This window comes from Garra rufa, chromosome 5 (assembly GCF_049309525.1).
Source record: "Garra rufa chromosome 5, GarRuf1.0, whole genome shotgun sequence".
NCBI lineage: Eukaryota > Metazoa > Chordata > Actinopteri > Cypriniformes > Cyprinidae > Garra > Garra rufa.
Window position 1 is genome coordinate 24601666 of NC_133365.1, and position 4113 is coordinate 24605778.

General features: G+C 31.9%; 1 long non-coding RNA gene across 2 annotated transcripts; it reads left to right on the forward strand.

Moving 5' to 3' along the window:
• Positions 1-275: 275 nt before the first annotated feature.
• Positions 276-3653, forward strand: LOC141334427 (uncharacterized). 2 transcript variants are annotated; one of them, XR_012355561.1, is made up of 6 exons: positions 276-362; positions 606-951; positions 1171-1200; positions 1669-1839; positions 2827-3528; positions 3574-3653. It is a non-coding gene; the product is annotated as an uncharacterized lncRNA (long non-coding RNA). The 2 variants fall into 2 exon arrangements; XR_012355560.1 differs by having other exon boundaries at positions 2827-3653.
• The last annotated feature ends 460 nt before the right edge of the window (positions 3654-4113 follow it).

Below are 4113 nucleotides of genomic sequence, written 5' to 3' on the forward strand. Positions count from 1 at the left end.
TGAAGGCAGCTCTCTCCGTTTTAAATAAAACTACTTGCAAACACCTCACTGTAACAAATTGCTGTATTTTTTACAGCAAAATTATACAGAAACTTACTGTTTTGCCAATTTACAATTTATTGCTGTAATTTGCAATGCATTATGGGTTATACAGGGTTTTACAAGTGTTAACTGTATATTTCACTGTTAGCTGTAATTTATTTACATGTAGGAGGTGCTTTGACTGTATTTTAAATATTTTTACAAGAATTTACTGTGCTGTGGCATTATGGGATTGCGCGGGCGGATATGTTGTTTTGAAATCTGGTGACGTTAGACTGAAGCACAACGACAACATGAAGATAAACGGCAATCGATTTTTGGTAAGTTTAATTAAATTTACTTCCATAAGTATTAATTATTTATTTTAATGTTAAGTAATTCATATCTATCTATCTATCTATCTATCTATCTATCTATCTATCTATCTATCTATCTATCTATCTATCTATCTATCTATCTATCTAAACGTTAAAAGTTTTATCAAGATATCGCTCTAAAGGTTATATTTAGCTTTTGTAAAGGGATGTGTAACGTTAGTTAACTTTATTTATCTGTTGCTTCAGGCGAGGAAGAGAAATGCGGTGCGCGCCATTTCAGAAAGCAGACTAAACTAAGGTAAATCTTTATCGTCATGTTAATGTTGATATATACTGCAGTTTGTTAGCTTTATTTGCCTTTGCTTTCTAGTGAACATGTAGTTTGGCAGGCATAGCATTGCTATCGAAGTGCGTGTGAAACGAAACTAACGTTATATGAGGTGCATTTGTCTTTGTTGATAGAAAAACATTAATATTACCATCGCTGGAAGAGTTCTCTTGAAACGTGAAGTTTATTTTGTAAAGGAATGTGTTGTTAACTTTTTTCTTTCTCTTTTTTTCACGTTTTTCACGTGCGATCCGGAGCTAAAAGGTAAAAACATAATGTCATGCCGTCTTAATGAATACTGCTTTTTGTAACTGATTCTTCTTCATCGATCTAACTTAAGTGCGAGACTAAACTAACGTTACATGAAGTGCTCAGTTGTCTTTGCTTTTGAAAAATGTAAATATTAACCTCGTTGGATGAGTATGAGATGTGTCGTCGTAATATGTGTCGTTAACTTCCTTTATTTTTTTATATTTTTGTCAGGCAAGCCGAAACACCAAGGAGATAATAAAGGTAAAAACATAATATCATGACGTTGATGAATGCTTTTTGTTACCGATTTATTTGCCTTACTCTCGATAGAGTATTTTTGAAATTATTGCATATAAATAGACACAGAATATAGACTGAAATGCTGGTTTATTGAGAACGTGTAATGCCAGTATTTTTAGAGTCAAAACCAAACGTAATGTAAGTTAAACAGTTTTGCTTCAAACGATATAAGCAATTAATCTGTCGAAATAACAAGCTAAAAAGTTGTCATATAACCTACTTGTACATAAAGCTTGAACCTAAATCTAAATGAGAAATGTATCACTGTAATTTCTGTCAATATGAGAGCAATACCAGAGTAACTGCTCTTTCACCTGTGGAGTTGGCTACCTGACTGTTCCCATGCTTTTACAAAATTTTCAGCATTCAAGTCTCATCTATATAGAGACCATAAGACTTATAACATGTTGCCTGTATTTATTTATTTAGGTGAAATTCTCACTGCAACTCAGTGGATGCTGAGTATTGAGGGCCAAGTGGTCGTGAATCCACACCCCAACTTTGTGCCTGGATTTGCTGCTTTGTTTGCATCATACTACATCTTCAATCTGGTGTACCAGCATGAGGCATCCTGCATCCAAAACACAAGTTTATCCAGAGGTAAAAACAAAAAAATACTTAACTATGCATGTGTATTTATATTACTTAAATATAAAGGTTTTGTTCACCCAAAAATGAAATTTCAGTCATTAATCACTCTCCCTCATGTCATTCAAAAGCCATAAGACCTTTGTTCATCTTTGGAACACAAATCATTTTTTAAAAGAAATCCAAGATGTTTTTTCCCAGAAAGGTAGTGAATACATCAGTGGTTCAATCATAACATCATGACGCGATAAGAATACTTTTTGTATGAAAATAAAACAAAAACAACAACTTTATTCAACATTTCGGCATCGAGTATCCCTTTAATTTAATAAAGTGACAAGAATACTTTTGTGCACCAAAAACACACTCCAGAGACTGAAAGAAATTGTTGAATAAAGTAAATTTTATTTATTTATTGTGCACAAATGTATTCTCATTGCTTCATAAAATTAAGGTTGAACCACTGGATTCGCATGTTTAATGATTCAGACCTGCCAACCTGTACACATTTTGCATAGCGGCTACGCATTTTGACTTCAAAGTATGCTGGTACGATTTGTCACTCTAAACTATGCAAAAACCTGTTGACCCCTTTGTGCTTAATGTTAATTTAATATTAACAATTGGTGTAAAATATATTATAAATACATATTAATTAAAATGTTGTACAATTCAAATTCAAATTAAATTATTCTGAATTCAGTTATTCCCAGTTCCCAATCCAGTGAAACAAAATACTTTATGGCTTCAATTTTTTCCTCCATAATGTGGAAGTCATTGAGAACCAAGGCTGTTTGGTTTACTCATTCTTTGCTATTCTTTTATTATAGTAGAAGAAATACATTTATTCAGGTTTGACAAAACTTGACATCATTTCTTTTTTGGATGAATTATTCCTCTGTAATGCATTACTATAGTTCATCAAATGCTTTTGAACTATTAAACAAGTTTTAATAAATTCTGCACATGCTTATGTTTGTCTGTCTGATGTTTGTGCAGATGTTTTGTTGGAATCAACCCACACTCCGGCACCAAGACGGGCACATCAAAGGTTGGAGCAAAAAAAAGGTGGGAAGGTCTCCGAGAAGAGGAACAACACAGTCAATCCTCATGTGTGTTCTCATCTCAGAAGGCTAATGGACTTTGAGTGGTTAAGCATGTAAGTTTACAAATGTATCAAAACTACAACTACAGGAGAAGCCATCTATAAAATAACAATTGCTTTCAGATTTGTTCTTTGGTCATGCTAAAAAATAAAATAAAAAAAACTGGTCAACTTACAAAAAATGTTAAAGAATGTTAAAATGTTTTAAAAAATGGCTAAATGTTTGTTTGAGTATTCTAGGTTTAATGAATCAGCAGTCAGTGCCATTCTGTTTTTTGAGCCTAAAGGGATTGCCATCATTTACTCACCTTCAGTTGTTCCAAAATTCTGAGTTTCTTTCTTGTTTTAAGATATTTTAAAATGTTGGTAACAGTAGCCATTGACTGTCATATTTTGCCCTATTATGGAAGTCAATGGCTTACTTGTCTGGTTATAAACTTCATTAAAATATAATCTTTTGTATTCAACACAAGAAAGAAACTAATAGTTTTGGAACAATTTAAGGGAGAGTAAATAATGACCATTTTTATTTTTAGGCAAACAGTCCCTTTAACTTTTATTTAACTATTGCTTTATGCTTTAATCTTGAGTTGTTTGTAGTTGTATTGTAACAGCTGATTTTTTTATAATTTTTTCTGTAGTTAAAAAAGTAAAATTGTTACTAGTGACAGTGCTGAAGTGTTGTCAGGTGTCAGCTTTAATAAACAATTTTCTTACAACAGCTTTGAATTTGAGTGATTATTTTTTTTAATCTTTGTTTTAATGCATTCACGTCAGTATAATGGTAAAGAGCACAGTACAGTTCACAGTTAAAATAGTTATTTACAGGAATTTCATTGTAAAAAATATTACAGCTACATCTTGGCTTTTGCTGAATTCACAGGATTTTATTGGCAACTTTTGTTGCCAGGTACATACTGTAATTTACCGTAATTACAAAAAAAACCTGTAATGCCTTTTTACAAGTTTAATTTTATAATCCTGTAAAAAACACAAAAAATTACTGTATTCTGCAAACATCAATTTATTGTAAATTGCTAAGCAGTATTATACTGTAATCCATTTTACAGCAATTAGCGGCTATTTTACAGGATTTTATTGGCAACTTTTTTGCCAGTAAATTATTGTAAATTCTACAGTATATTTTTTACAGTGCTGAGTTTAGCTCTTGGTGTGTTCTA